Source organism: Triturus cristatus, chromosome 9, assembly GCF_964204655.1.
Source record: "Triturus cristatus chromosome 9, aTriCri1.1, whole genome shotgun sequence".
Lineage (NCBI taxonomy): Eukaryota > Metazoa > Chordata > Amphibia > Caudata > Salamandridae > Triturus > Triturus cristatus.
The window spans coordinates 199504087-199520199 of record NC_140592.1 but is presented as its reverse complement, the minus strand read 5'-3'; positions in this window follow the sequence as shown (position 1 = coordinate 199520199).

The window sequence follows — 16113 nt, the reverse complement described above, 5'->3', positions numbered from 1 at the left end:
GCTTTTAATGGTCTTTACAGACTGAAATAAAGAATAACCGACTGACTGACCCAGTGAGGAAGCCAGATGTGGAGTCTGATCTTCCATCAAATTTCTCATAATGGCCATCATTTTGAAGGGCTTCTAGTGAGCCATTCAGTATTAAGGAGGGCTTTCTTAGGTTATCTTTCTCCTTCTCTACCAAAAGATGCTCCTGGAGAACGCACGTAGATCCTCTAAGTTTAAACTCTGGTAGCACAACAGTGATATAAATGTAACCAGAAACAAAGAAGAAATCTTCCATTGGAGGATCTTGTGTCAAGAATAGTGGAAGAGCAATGGAGGATAAACAATGGGAAATAGCAAGATCCGCGGACCATCTGTAAAAGTCAAGGGGCTGATTCCTTTCTACAATCTTATTTCAGAGTTTGGCATTGTCACCGGCCAGACTCAAATTACAGAACACAAAGAAAGACATATGTAATTTGAAACTATTCAAAGGCGTACAAGAGACTATAATAAATGTATACTATTAGTTAACCCGGAGAGAGCAAAGAGGAGTTGGATAAGTTATGAATATTGTTAAATATTAACACATTCCAGTTCACTTCAATAGAGACGCTGCAATCCTGCACTTCTGCACTTTCCACGGTAAATTAATATAGCTGCATCCGGAATGCCATGCGCTTTTTTTCCAGAGTGGGGAGAGGATAAATGATTTATCAAAGCTCATTGCACCACAAATATCCGAGAGAGGCCAGAGCAGTGTAGATCCTAATAATGTGCTCCCAGGATGTGAAGAGAACACACAGAGTGATTGAAATGATACCTAGAAAAAATGCAAAGTAAAAAGTTACTAGAGATGGTATAACAGGAATATGATCCAGGCACGGAGCAAACCAAAAATAAATGTAAAAAAGAACAGGTCTGTTAAGGAGGCATGCCTGCTTCCTTCTAGAAACCTCCTTTGAGTCTGATTCTGTTCTCTTGTGCTCCACAAGTAAATTCCTTTCACAGTGCAGAATTAAGAAATGTGTACATAGTTTAGTGTTTTGGGGTCCTGTGGTTAGCATTTGGAATTAAACGAAAAGTGCAGCATAAGCACTAACCATGCCCCAAATGACTTTGATCGGCTAACTACAAAAATACAAATTCAGACATAAATGGTTCATTTGTAAAGCATCCAGCGTTGGCAAAGGTAATAGCAGAAGCCGGAATGAATCAAAGGAGGGGCCGTGGGAGAGAAGGTGTGGCAGGGGAGTCGGCAGAGGGATGGAGGGGGGTGTGTAATGGAAGGACTCGGGAAAGTGTGAGAGAGAGAGAGAAAGAGTGTGAGAGAGAGAGAGAGAGAGAGCATAGGAAACAATTGGCGAAGGGCAGAGAGCGAGTCTGATACCAGCCCCAGTAGTGTTTAGTGAGGACGGTGAGAGGAGAGAGATGGACTGGAGAGATGGGGAGAAGGGGGAAGAGTGTGAGCATGCTCTGTGCATATAGACAGCAGCAGGGAGCAGAGCAAACAACTCCCATCGAGTGCTGCATCACAAGGAAAAGTAAAAAATAATAAAGATAAAAGAGTTTCCCGATGCCAGCAGTGGAAAGATACAGAGCAGAACACTCTAAATTGAGGGCAAGAAAGAACGGGGCGAGACAAACAGTAGAATAGTGAGAAAAGCCTCCAATGAAGAGAAGGGAATTAAAAAAGAAAAGCAAGCCATCTTATCCTGAGCAAGTTGACCCAAAGCTCAGTCGAATTAGTATATTATGCATCAAGACAACAAAAATACATTGAAATGCCCTGTCCTCGTAACAACTATAGAATTCCAGCTTACGTTTATAAAATATAAACTGAGAACAACAAAAAGCTGAAGGAGGCACTGTTTGAAATATTCTTAGCTTCCTTCACGTCCTTCACATCTAACATGGGCTTCAATTGGAATTCCATAGAGCATATTATCAAGCCCATTATCGCCAGTTTTCTGCCGCTAAAGCGGCGATAATTTTTATCGCCGGTCTTGATAATATGCCCGATAGTCAGAGTCCAATTTAATACAAATCCATTTGGCTGCAACCTAAATGGAACAGTTCCGCTAAAGAATCTAGCCAGTGGTTCCTAACCTTTTGACTTCTGGCGACCCCCACTGAATCATTACTGGAATGTGGGGACCCCCACTGAGCCATTAGTGTGTAACAGGGGCCCCATCCTAAGCAATTTCTATGATTTGAACACCAAAACCATACACAAAATAATATAGAAACTAGGATACACCAAACAAATTCTCAAATTTTCAAAAATTGTGTTCAATTCACAATCAACTATGGAAAGTTGTCACATTTTTTAATGTTGATTATTTATTTGTATTTACTTTATTCATTTAAATTTGTTTAATTTTAATAATATTTAATTTTGTGAAACATTTGCCGACCCTCTAAGCAGGTCTGGTGGACTAGACGGTTCCACGGAACATGGGTTGAGAACAACTGTGCTAGGCTATGCACTCTATGTACAGAAACACAGGTAACTGCAGAAATGTTTTGGCCTTATTAGGTCTTATGAGTAAGGTCAGACTCTGTAGACTTTTATAAGAAGCTGAAGGTCCTACAAAGACTGGCACAGGTAACACAGTGGCTTGCTTGTTTTGCTGACTGGAGAGAACATTGTGAAACATTTTGTGCTGAAATTTCTTTTAGAATCCAACTATGGGGGATATTCTCCAGGAAGTGGCGGTGAGAGACATTAGCCTCCTTGGCTTAACGGCTCTCACCGTCACTTCGGAAACACGAGGCTGCACCCTATTCGCAAGAATGTGGTGCCCCCTTGTTTTTTTCCCCTGCGATGGCACTAAGTTTCACGACTTAGCGCCAATGCAGACATCTGTGCACCAGTGTGCACGGGTGTCTGTGTGCAGGGGAGGGTTGTTTATGTACAGGAAGGTCCCCCTTCCTGCACATAAAAAATCCTAAAATACCATTTTGTAATTTTCATACGTGCTGCTTCCTGCAGCACACATCAAAGTTACAAAATTGGATTTTTGAAAAGGTTTGTTCATGTACAGGTAGTGACACCTGATCCAACGGGATACCAACTGGAGATACTCACAAACCACATGCTCACCTGTGCCCATAAACACACATTCATATAAGCTGGTAAAGTACCGCTGGGGTCAATTTGTGTGATATGCTTTCAAGTTCAATTTACCTTAACATTATCTTTCTAAATCAAAATTGTACTTTCCTCTGGACAATGGACGTTTTAGTTAAGCTAGAATAAGGTGAAATGACGTAAATTGAATATTTAAAATAACCACAGACTCGGGAAGAGTTTAAATGTTTATCTAGTTAAATTCATGTGAGCCAAAGCAAAAATACAACTCGTACACTGTTTTCTCCAAGGAAGGAAAATCAATCTATAAAATATGTCAGTACATCATCTAAACCATATTATTGCAATAACAGTACCTGGTTAGGAGAGAATGAAGAGAGCAATACAATGACATACTACACAGAATTATAGTTACCTATGATGGTGTGGAAACCAACCCCTTGGCCAAGGAGCTGGGAGGGTCCCCTGGGACAGCTCAGGTGACAAAGGATTCAGGACAGGTTTCAGGGACAGGATAGATGACCTCTTCTAGATCCAATGCCTGCGTCGCACCCCTCTCTGACACTATCTTCCTCCTTGATTCTTCAGCCATCTTCTTCTAATTCTTTGCCATATTTCCCTCCTCGATTCTTCCGCGATCTTCTTCTAATTAATTAGATTTGGATCTAAGTTCTGCAATTCGATTCTTCTTCAATATTTGATCAGCTTTCAGACAGCATCCCGGTCTCTCAGCATCTCAGTAACTGGGCAGGAAAAGGGGGGAATGATCATCACACCATGCTAAGTTTTAATAATTTTCTAGTTTGTTACTCAGTGGTCCCGTCCCTTAATTTATTTTCCCATGCTTTATTTCCCACCGGCATTTCACATCTTTATCAATAAAACAAATACATTCAACAGTTGTCTTGTTCATCCTGCAGGATGTCTATCACTTTCCCAGGACATGTTGTGAATGCGGCCTTGGACGGGATCCAAGCACAACCTCATGGCTTCTGGCTGGTTGTTACTGCGCTTGCGTGAGTAGTCACGTGAAGTATAGACTTTAGCATCACTCTGAGGCCCAAATACAAACTAATAGAGAGGTCAAAAAGAAACATGTTAAAATTATTTCACTGTATACCACCTATCTCTACTCTAATCCCATACACTTAAAATAAATCTCCCTGCATTAGCATTTAGTAAATAGCATGTTTTAGTTTCAGTGAGGCGGATGCTTAGCATGTGTGCCTTCAAGCGCCATATTAAAAGCAAGTGCGCAGGTGCAGTAAATTCCCTCCAAGCTTTAGTTTGTCATTCTGCATAGATGCAGTTGCCGCATGCGCAGTACAAATTCCCGCGTTAGCAGCCATTTTAAGTTTCTCTCGGGTTACTTGTTAGTAAGACACATATGCAAGCTTCCTCTAAGCTAATAATATGGAATGTGGTGCACATTCATTTTTTTTAAACAGGATTAATACTGTGTTATGAGTTATTTGAGAGGATTGCTTCCGAGCAAGCCTCTTTTATACTAGTCCTTGCTCCATCACACCTTCCTGTATATGAACAAACCATGGCATTTTGCTTTTTCAATGAGTGCTGCACAAGGCAGCACAATGGAAAAACCCTAAATGAGGAGAAATTAAGTATTTCTCCTTGTTTCCCCAACTTAAGACCAGGCTTTTTCTGGTCTTAAGTTTGGCGCTGCTACCTATTTTCACAGCCCTTGATAATAGGTGGCAGCGTCGATCACAATGGGTGTTGCGGTGGAACGCTCACCGCAACACCCACTGCACGCCCCTTTCATGATAAATTTACCGTGAAAGGGGCCTTATTCTCAAGGCAGCGTTAAGCCACTTAACGTGGCTTAAAGCCACGTTAAGTGGGTTAATGCTGCCCTGAGAATAAGGCGCTGACACTCTTGCCACGGGAACATCAGAAAAAGAGACGTTCCCTTGGTGATAGGGGCTTGAGAATATGCCCCTATGACTGATATGCACACAGTTGGATCTTGTACGTAAATGCAGAGAAGAATGACGAAAAGGTCAGATTTGTAAAAAGGATTTAATTAAATACCTTTTTGAGCTGGAAATGCAAATTAAGATGCAACCAGCAAAAACCATGATTTGTTGATCAGGGAGGTTTTTTGGCTCTATGAACATATTAGGGTTTTCCATAACATTTCAAAAATCTTGAAAGGTTTGTACCTTTGCAACAACCAGCAATATATTGCCTTATTCTTAAAATATAAAAATAATCACATTTCAATATTTGCAGGTAAAAGTGGTAACATTAATACACTTTTTGGGGGGGTAAAATGATATGATGTTGTATTATATTGAAATCTGGTATGATAGCCAAGCGTTTGAGTTTTTCTTCTTATTTTTACTAATCTGAATACCGTAATCAAATTAAGTTATTAATAACATGTTCCTTTCTACTAATATGGATGTGTAATGAAAATAATCTTACATATACTGCACTAAGCCTATTTTCAAGTAAGAACCGAGAAGACATGATTCATATGCAACGTGCCATGAAGAAATAAAGAAAGTATGTCACTCAATCAATAACGTGAGATTCAGTGAGGCCTATTTAATCTGTAAGTATTGATTGCATGATTCGAATTCATTTAAGCTTTGATTTTAAGAAGACGGTACTGCACTCTAATCCTTTCAAATGTCGGAGCTCAAATTATTTGAAGGGTTTATTACTAATCCCTGTGTAATGAGGATGAGCCATGAATATGGTTAGCAGAGTTACATTACCATTTTGCATTGAACCATGTAGAGAAAACTGTATATGAAATGGAACAGAGTGGGCTCTCCGCATAAAGGGTTTCTCCAAACTGGACCCTCTAAATTATCTTCTCAAACCCCATAAAGGTATAATGATAAATCCACTTTTGGTCTTAAGTCTTTCTTGAATGTTTTGCGGATCTAGGCTGGATTCAAAAAGTGTTTTCCAGCTGTATGACTCAAGCCTGCAAAAAGTATGTCTAATCACAGAAAAATAATAAAATATCAACACATATCTACTCACTCATGCGATGACCACACAGTTGCCGCGGCAGATGCTTGAAACAGAGGTGCTTTTTTACAAGCCCTTTGCACCACTTTTGCGTCATTTTTAACATGGGAAAAGTGACATATGGATGGTGCAAGGGGCTTGTAAATAAGCCCCAGAGTTTCCAAGGCACACAGGCACAGATCTGGAAAATAGAGGGGCAGATTTACAAGCCCCTTGTGACACATTTGAGCTTCCGTTATATCACTTCTGTGACACAGCGGCGTTGTAAATAATGCACAATGTTGCAACATATTTACAATGTGACGCATCTAGGGACATGCGTCACTTTATAAAACCTTGTGCTACATTATACCTGTGTCAGGTATAATGTAAGCAGGGTGGGCGTTCCATTGCCAGAAAGCCTTGTAAAAGTGACGCAGTGAAATATACAAGATTTCACTGAGTCACTGTTACGACGCCGTTGCGTCAAAACCTTATGCCTGCTTGAAGCAGGGTAAGGAGTGACGCAGCACAATAAGTATAGGCCTCCCCTGAGCATTGCTAGATTTGCGTCACGCTTGCAACATGACTCCAGCAATGCGCTACCCTTACGACAAAATATGCAACACGCATCTGTCTATCTTTGGTGGCACAAGGGTATTTTTGCATGTCGCATCTTTGCTGGCGCATCCCTGCTAATATGCAGAGATGCGCCAGCCCTTGTAAATCGGCCCCAGAATATTTTGTACACACGTGTTGATTCACAAACATAAACTGTGTGTGTGTGTGTTGTGTGAGTGTCATTATAGAACATGCTGGGAGGTGGAGACGCAAACCGCTGCACAGCCCACATAGACAAAGAGGACCGCACTGAAATTTTCACCAATTTCAGACACATTTTCTACAGGAGTTATAGCTAGAAAAAGGTTGAATCAGGGAAGATGCAAATCATGAACAGGGCTGAAATGCCCCCTATCTCAACTGTCAATCATATTCCCCACTGCTAATGGAAAGTATGTGGAGAACTTAATAACGTATATACCCTACAGTTTGAACTAGAAATTTATTTTTTGCAATTAAACAATATGGGCACTTTAAAATGTATGCCTCTTAATGTTCTAATATTAGTGACGCGAGGTAGTGTTTGGAGACTGTTAATATGATCAAGTCCAAGTCACAGCACCATCTGGGTCTTGGAGTCAAAGAAAACAAACCAATGGATGTTGTTCTCTCCTGCCCAGAGAGCTAGAACCAAAGCTGTGTGAGGAGGGAATGCACACATTGCCTTGAATGTCTAATTGCTGCCGGTGAAGACTGTAAATCAGGACCAGTGAACCGAACAAATGAGGGTTCATATTTGTGAGTGCCAATCTGCCTCTTACAAATTTGTGCAACAAACATTAAAGTGATTTAAAGAATGCTTGAGCTAATCTCAGCCACTGGCAATAGATCTGGCTGCAATGGAGATTATCATTTTTCGAATTCAATGCCAACCTTGATGGAGATCTACCATATGCAAATCAGACATGGTCCTGCTACAATAGGAACAGTCCAGCCTGAACGGTGTGGCCAGGTCCCCTCCAGATGGGAACACAAGCAACCACAGAGTGGTTTAAACCTAGTGTGGGCTCACCTGTGAGTTACAACTCGAGTCCTGTGGCACAGTGAGAATGGGACCCACCTCTAGGCATAGTCATCATACCTGAGGTGGCTGGTGCAAAAAACAGGAAGGTGTTGGGAGGAATGCTTGAATTAATCTTAAGCATTGGCATTGGATTGACAAAATGTTCGTACACAGTTAGCATGTTCCGCTTTTATAAGTAAAGCACCCACACAAAAGAATGACAAGCACACTTAAGGGGATTTATCCAAGAATTTATATTTGGTAGAGCATTTTCCCCAAAGGTTAATGGAAGGTTTAAAGTGCAACCAATCAAGCTGTGATTGTGAACATGGAGTCAAACTTTTTCTTTCCTACACATGGGTGGTCTAAGTATACACTGCAGTCCTCATACAATATTTAACTACCATGTCAATGATGTAATGCCTGTACCAAACCAACCTGTACTTATCTGATCTGAAAATTAACTTAGTCTATTGGTTGCAACCAATTTTGCCTAACTTTATAGAAACAGAGCACACGCACTGTGGCATTGAATGAATGTCACAAAGCACGGAGTCATAATACCAGAAAAATCTAGATCCTAAAAATCAAGGGAGACACACAGGAAAAGAGAAGGATGCTGCACCAATGCTTCACTGTCTTTCGGGTCAAAAAATGTGCACAACAGTCCTTCCAGGAAGTATATATGCTTTACCCTTTGATGTCTTCCTAAATTTTGTAGACACATATTTTGATATAGTATGCATGTTTTTTCATTTACGATTTAAGTTAAAAGTCAGTGTTAGTTACCTTGACATTGACCATTGTTTTTTGTATACTTATTTATATATATATATATATATATATATATATATATATATAAATAAATATATATATATATATATATAGTTCGCGCATCTTATTTCAAAGAATAAGAAAATGCCGCACTAACGGGTTAATTCATCCATTTATTTCGACACAAAAGCAGGACGCATTTCGGCATACGCCTTCCTCGACCACAATGTTTACGGAAATCATAGCACCATTTTATTATACATTCACGCATGCGCATATGCGTTACATAATTATAATAGACAGCAGACTTAGCTGTATTGGCATCGACTGACGAGCGCCATTTTAGAGTGGGTTTGATACCAAATTTCACTTGGCGTAAATAGACACAAACCAAATTCATTTTTAACCCCTACGATGAGTATGACGAAGCGGTTCCATCATACGCGTCGGTCGTGCTGTGCGCATGACGGAACCGCTCCGTCATGGCCCCGCCCGCGCACGTAACCTTCAGCACAGCGCGGTAATCCGCGCCGCACTGAAGGGGTTAAATCAAAAACAATAAATATCCAATCATATTGTCATTCATTGTTTTTCAAAATTGAATTTCCGACTACTGTAGTTATCCTAATTCATTTGCAACTGTCGCGTTCTATGAAATCTCACTCTGAATGAGCTTACAATACCACAGCATCTCATATATATCTATATGCAGTGTATAACATAGGGTTTACGCCTCATAAACACATATCTGTGCTCATCATGCGTTTATCTTGGGACTGATTCTGCTCTGGATGAGCAATTTACTAAATCAAAAAGGAAAAATTAATTAATAAAAATCTTAGAATCTCATTTTTAAATACATAGATTTGGTGCCACACAGTATACCATCATATCATGGTTAATAACAGGCTTAAGGGAGGTTCTCAACCCACATGAATGGCCAGTTCTTCTTCAGTGTTCAAGCCTCCTGGGGTCCTAGTCTTCAGATCAATGATATATCTTGAGTCTAGTCTGCGTAGGCGGAGTTCTCTATTTCCTCCTCTTTCATTATGTGGAACATGATCAATACAGAAAAATCGTAAGAGATTCCTGTTACTAGAGTGAGATTGGGAGAAGGGAGAAGGGGCTTGGTCTAGAAAGCACGCTTTTGTTTATTTGGTGTAAATCCGTTCAGTAGTTTTGGAGAAATATTGAAATTTACAGATATCGATATTTGGGAATTCTGCCATCTGATTGGCTGAGGCGTTACGAGCACGAGCTTGCTGCTTATTGGCTGCGAGCGGTGCGAGCGGTTGAAACTAGGAAGTGTTGGCAGACATTTTGTGATTCTGTTGAAGTGAGTAAGGGGATAAAAGGGAGACAAGAGTAGGAAAGAGGAGGGTAGGAGCGCTGTGAGCTCTGTGGGGTGGTTAGGGTATGCTATACAGGGAGTGTGAAGCGATGTATTCACCCCTACTGGTGTGAAAGTGCTGTTTTGCCCAGAGTGAGATGGTGCTGAGGTGAGGTGCCGGTACACTCGGGGATGAAATTGTGAGCTGATTGCTGTAAACTGAGGTGCTCTGGGCACTGTAGCATACTGGCCGCTGTAGCATAGCTGTGCAAGTGGTGTTAGTGTGGGTTTAGACTATAGTTCTGTGAGCTCTGTGGGGTGGTTTAGGGTGTGCTATACAGGGAGTGTGAAGCGAAGTATTCACCCCTAGCGGTGTGAAAGTGCTGTTCTGCCCAGAGTGAGATGGTGCTGAGGTGAGGTGCAAGTACACTTGGGGATGAAACCGTTAGCTGATTGCTGTAAACTGATGTGCTCTGGGCACTGTAGCATACTGGTCACTGTAGCATAGCTGTGCAAGTGGTGTTAGTATGGGTTTAGACTATAGCAGGAGTGAGAAGCAAACTACCGGTCTGAAGACTCGAATGGAGTGTTTTAGCAAGCAGGAAAAAGAAAAAATCGTGAAGAATATAATGCAGAATGTTGCAATGCCACAGAAGACAAATGGTGAAATCAGGTGTGTTTAAGAAAGTGGTTGTGTGCGATAAAGCGATGGAGTCTGCAAGATATATAAAAAGTGTCTTTATTTAAGTGCCATAAATGGACCCACTGGTGCAAAAGCTAAGGCATCCAGCTGAGGCAAACTCCAACCGCTTCTGCTGAATTCAAACCTAAGCTCCTGCATCAGTCAATTCCACATTACATGTTACAGTTCCATGTGACATAAACAATACCTATTAGACATGAATGACTGTAAATTGTAGAATGAAAATAAAGGTAGGATACGATTACCACACTGTGCCAATCAGTTTCTAAACAATGCTGTGTTTTTTTATCTTGATCGCCAGCTCATGAGCAGAGGCTGAGGATGAGATAATTTGTGTGAAAGGGCTTCGTGGATAACAGGCAGGCAGAGAGACGTGTGTACAAAGAATAGAAATGCTTTCAAAATGGATGTCGGGTGTACACTAATTTAGCAAGTAAATAGCATATTTGCATAGGCCATACATCACCCATCCCTGGTTAGTCTGGAGACGTAAGGGGCAATATGAAAACAGAGTTCAAATGCCTAAGCATACTTAGAAAGTTATTATATGAAAATAGTTCAATTGAAGTGTATTAAAAAAATGTATAGGAAAAAGTCAAAAAAGTCGGAAAAAATCGATCCAAGAATAAAGTGAATTTCTTACAAGTCTTGGAGATTGCAGTCTGGAAGTTCTTCAGCAGCTTGAGATGCGTAATGTTCCAAGAGGCGATTGTTGCCATCGTGTGAGAAAAGCGAAGCGATCCAATTCATATCCTCGAAGGGACAGTAATGTTCCTCTAATGTTGGAGCGGCAATTTGAATTGCCAGGCAATCTGCGATGTTGTCAAAGGTCGCACGTTGCAGGAGATCTTTCTCGGCTGGGCAGAAATCCCATTCTGCCAGGATACCTTTTTGCGTTGCATCCGCCATTGCTCCACTGCCCGAACAATCAAGTTCATGATTTTCAAGATACTCCATTGCCTGCTGGATATTGGGAGCATTTGCTGGGATGTTGACAAGGCATAGATCCATTCGCCAGTCGATTGGGTAAGTTTTGCAATAAAAAGATGGTTGCATGCAGATTGTATATGTGTAAATAAATGTCATGTTATAGATGGGTCCGATAATAGATAAAGGCAGGCAGCCGATAAGTTGTTCCATTTTTTCACGGGATTGATGTAGCGTCGCGTAGAGGCGTATTCTGTCGAACATGCTTGTTAACACAGGGAGCGCAGCCATTTTTCACAAGCTAAAATAGTAGTAGGATGGCCGCAAACAGAGCGGAAATTATGGGCACTGTTCCTGTTATTCCAGAGACGATCGAATGAATGAAGTCTGGTATTATACTAATAACAGTTTGAAAGCCTGTGACAATGCCAGAGGAGACAGTGTTAAAAAAGTGTGCCAGAGCTTAAATGTCAGATGTGTTCAAAATTGTGTAACAATTCACAAAGAGTAATGGGAGCTTCGTATTTAAAAGGGAGTGTATTTTACTTGAAGTTTGTGCTATCTGCCGTCGATAAATTACGTTTGGAGAAGTGAGAGACACTTCTGTTTGAAACAAAATCGCTTTCAGTTTGCTCCGTTTAATAAAATCTGTTTTCAAAGTAGGTATTGAAGGCCAAGTTGAACTTTGAGAGTTACTTTGGGTGGGTGGGAATAGAGATTGCCACAGGAAGTTATCCGGTTTGAAACAGTAAGAACATATGGTATGCCAGCTCACATTGCATAGCAGTCCATGTTATTAAGAAGCAGATAACTGCCGTTAGAAAGCTGTGTGAATGTTGGTCTGATTGTGGGAGTTGGCGTGCTTTTAAGAAAGCACGCAAGATTGGGGCTGTAAGGTTAGAAGTGTCATGCAGTTGGACATTCTTGCATAGTAATGAATGACTGCCATTGTGGTTCCACTTTTCACCTGTGAGAAAGTTCTGTATCCTCTTTAACACAGCAATATGTGAATGGGAGAAACCACTGCTCGTAAATAAACGTGCTACCTTATATAAACATATACAACATGACAAATAACATGTACACCTAGCAGGCACAATGACACTACGTACTGTGAGAACCGTGGATAGCCATGTACACAAACCAAACATAGCACCTCTGCCACACAATGCAGAATACGGGGAGAGATGGGAGCAACGTATGTGCAAAGGTGGCAAGTGATTCTCGATTATAAAAGTATACAATGCAAAGCGTTGAGGGGATGTGCTGGACAGACTTGAGTATGCAGAGCATAGACATGTACATGTCAACATACACTAATGGTCTATTGAGTGAAGTGGACAGTGGACGCAACCATGATAGTACATTCAGTAGGGAAGATTGCGAAAACATAGCGCGTACATTCCCCCTCCCCCCCAAATCTTTAGCGTAGTGGACTGGCTCGGCGTATGCAAGGCTAGCGTAGGGGTATGAATAAAAGACATGTTTCTCTGGGTGTGATTCTCTTCCGGAATGGTGAACATGTCTATCAGGTCTGCGCAGCTTACACCACCACAAGGCTGATGCCGTGAGCGAAGGTGGCTGCCGGAATAATTCTCTCAGCCTGCTGGTACCCAGAAACCGTCATGGCCGCTGCGATGCACATATGCTCCACAGTTTACCTTTCGACACCGCCGTATGTGAAAGAGGGCCCACCACATGCCGGCGGAAGCTTTTGGGCCGAGGTCTGCGAGCTGGGAAGGCTCCAGAGATCAACGCTGGCTACCGCGACACAGGCAGACTGCGCCCAGCCTGAGACCCAGCACTGTGGAGTGCTCTGTATACTACTAACATAGTAGTCCAACAGGTACCAACAGTGGAACGGTGTCTTGATCCCACAATGGACGATGTTAGAACTACATCTGAGAGTGGATATGAAGGTACTCCCTTCGACCAGGTGCAAGCAACTCTAGGTCCCAACAGTTGAACGGTGTCTTGATCCCAGAATGGACGATGTCCGATATTACCTGCTGCTTGGTTTTCACAGAACTCCCTCCGTTGAGGTGCATCACACTCTGTGCTTCCGTAGCTAACTGCTGCACATGATTATTGGGCTTGGCTGACTGCAGTCGGTGGAGTACACTGCGGTACAGCAGGTCGGAACAGTGAAACGGGGTCTTGATTCTGTGATTGAGGATGTCAGAAGTTAAAGTCTGTGATGATTTGTGTGTACCCCCTCCAATCAGGTGCAACTAACTCCGTGCTTTCGAATCCAACGGCACGTGGCTGTGAGGCGTTAATGACCACGGCCTACACTGCGGTCAGCAGGGCTCACAATTCAATATGAGTGGTGATTGTTTAGTTACAGAATCCAGTAGGCAACTAACTACAACATCTATTGAAATATACACAATAGCCTTTTAGTATACTTGCTTGAAGAACATTTTTTAGATGACTTATAGGTCTAGTACAATGACCAAATTCTTCTTGATAGTGGTAAAGAACACTACACAGTGGACAGCAGAGATCGCAATTCGAATTGTTTTGATTTATTTATTGCAGAGTCGCTATTGTAGATGACGCAGTCCTGTAGGCAAAAGACATTGCTCCAGTGTGCTCTGTCCGCACCACGCATAAGCATCATCACAGGGTTCGCACACGTTTTTTGTTGCTTTGCGTATGACAAACTGGGCCGCTCAAGCCAACGCCACGTGGCTGTGGGCCCTTGCTGACCGCTCTCTGGCCTACACTGCAGACAGCAGTGTTTACAATTCAGATCGAGTCGCTATTGCAGATGAGGCAGTCCTGTAGGCAACAGACATTGTTCCTAGTACGGCCCGCCCTCAGCACGCATCATCGCTGGCTGTGCACATGCTGAATGCTTTTGATGTGGCTATCTGAGTGCACTAGACCTGATGGACCCTTTATGATACAATCTTTTTGTGTATTATTTCAGATCTACTGCCTGTATCTCAGTATACCACAAGTTATGGTTTTCTTACGATAGAATCTTTTCTGTATTATTTCACATCTAGTGTCCCTATCTTACTGCAGCACAAGTATTGACGCTTTTATTATTGAATCTCTGTGTGTGATCCAGTGATTACTGTTGTAGTTGATGCTAGCAGCAACCATTCCCTGAGGGCTGGTTTACACTCACCCCACACACATCCAGCACATACGTCACTGGATATGTGACCCTGGTAATGAAAAGGAGTCGGGCGCTCGTGCCCGTACCCACTTCTACTATCCATCTGTGTCCGTGTGTTCATTATCTATGCATGATACTGCCCCTGCACCGTACCACATTACATTGTGCTGGGGACAGTGTATGCAACCATGTTACCTCTGGCAGTGGGGATAACTTCTGTAATGTAGCTTTTAGATGCGTGGCTATCACAGGTGGAAGGCTACTTTACAGAGCATGAATATTGATGAAGATGATGGTTGCATGTTGTGTGCAGTGTCAGATATGTGTACATAGCAAAACGTTTTCAAAAAAGCTCTCTAAGCAGAAGAGGAGTCTCTCATCAAACGCTGTAGAGAGAATGACTAAAATGTGTGGGGTCCTCCAACTGTTACAATGGGAAATGTTATGAACCAATCAAATGCTTTTCTTTAAGGTCACATGGCAACCGCGCACCGCGCGCGCAAGGAGGCCGCACCAGATGCGTTTTTGAGAAAATATATTTTCCATAATATAAGTTTATTACAGTTAGAAATATATAAATGTTTAAAATATTTTAAATTGTCGGTTGTTCTCATATACACTTTAAACTTATTTAGATATAGTTTTGAGACAAAAAAATGAGGGAATGGCATAACCAGCGTGACACCATAAGTCTATGATGTAACACAGGGCCTGGCAGCGTGAACTCGGCGCATACGCAATGCGTAGCGGGTGCGACCCCATATGTACATGACGTAAGGAGCGGCTTAGTACTGCGTACCCGTTGCATACCAAAGTAGAAGCTGGCGCGACCACATACGTATATGATGTTACGTGGGACGCGGTGCCACAAACCCATCGGATACGAAATGCGCATCCTTTACAAGTTTAGCAATATGGCGGATAGGATTCGTGTGCTGATGGAGCTTGGTACACTACCGGTACGGGACTTCAGTTTTCTCAACAAAAAAAAAAGATATAGATACTATTCTATAGGAATTAGCATTTAAAAAACCTTTGAAATTCACAGAAAAAACCATAGGTTTCACAGGTGTTATAGTTAGGTATTAGCATTTAAAAAAACCTTAGAAATTCACTGAAAAAACCATAGGTTTCAGGGACGTTATAGTTAGTTGGACATTTGACTCATATAAAACCGGAGAAATTTGCCTGTTATAGTTAGTTGAGCTAACTATAACTCGCGTGCCCGCAATGCACTGGTGATGATGTCACATATTACATCACTCATGACATGGTCAGTGACATCACTCATGACATCACTCATGACATCTCAAATGACATCACTGATGACATCATCCAGTGAATGTGTGTTTCTGTAAAGTTTAAATATTTTTCATAAATATCTATGAAAAGGTGTATTGAAGAATGAGTGAATTTACAAGTGCCTGAATGGATTATTTAGTAGGTGCCTGACTGACTGTATAAGTGAGTGATTGAACATGTGTTACTGAATGTATGGGTTATTGACTAAACTGTGTGAAAGTCTGTATTAGTGTCTCAGTTGGTGTATACGTGGCTGCAT